Raw genomic sequence first — 703 nt, forward strand, 5'->3', positions numbered from 1 at the left:
AGAGAAAACCAATTTGGTTTCATGCCAGGAAGATCAACCACTGAGGCTATTCATGTTTTGAGGAGACTTATGGAAAAATATAGGGAGTGGAAGAAGGATTTGCATATGGTATTCATCGACCTAGAGAAAGCGTATGATAACATACCTCGGGACATCGTTTGGGATAGCCTCAAGGCTAGAGGTATTTCACAATGTTACATTGAGGCTATACGGGGCATGTATGACAGAGTTTCGACTAACATTCACACACCGGTGGGGTTAACAGAGTCTTTCCCAGTTAAAGTGAGCCTACATCAAGGATCGACCCTAAGTCCTTTCATTTTTACGATCATTATGGAGGAGATCTCTAAATCTATTTGGGAGACAATACCATGGTGCATGCTATTTGCGGATGATATCGTGTTGGTAGCAGAAACTAAGGAGGATGTTAATAGAAAGTTGGAATAGTGGAGGGCAGTTTTAGAAGATAAAGGGTTGCTCATAAGTCGTAAGTGAACCTGAGGTGACCATAGGAGGTGAAGTTGTTGCATGTACGACAAAGTTCAGGTATTTAGGATCGGTGATTCAGAGTAATGGAGAGATTGATGGAGATGTTACTAACCGTATACAAGTGGGTTGGCTTAAGTGGCGAGCAGCCGTTGGGGTGCTATGTGATAGGAAGTTTCCTAGTAGATTAAAAGGTAAATTTTACAGAGTTGCTATT

The sequence above is a fragment of the Amaranthus tricolor genome, chromosome 10 (genome assembly GCF_026212465.1).
Source record: "Amaranthus tricolor cultivar Red isolate AtriRed21 chromosome 10, ASM2621246v1, whole genome shotgun sequence".
Taxonomy (NCBI): domain Eukaryota; kingdom Viridiplantae; phylum Streptophyta; class Magnoliopsida; order Caryophyllales; family Amaranthaceae; genus Amaranthus; species Amaranthus tricolor.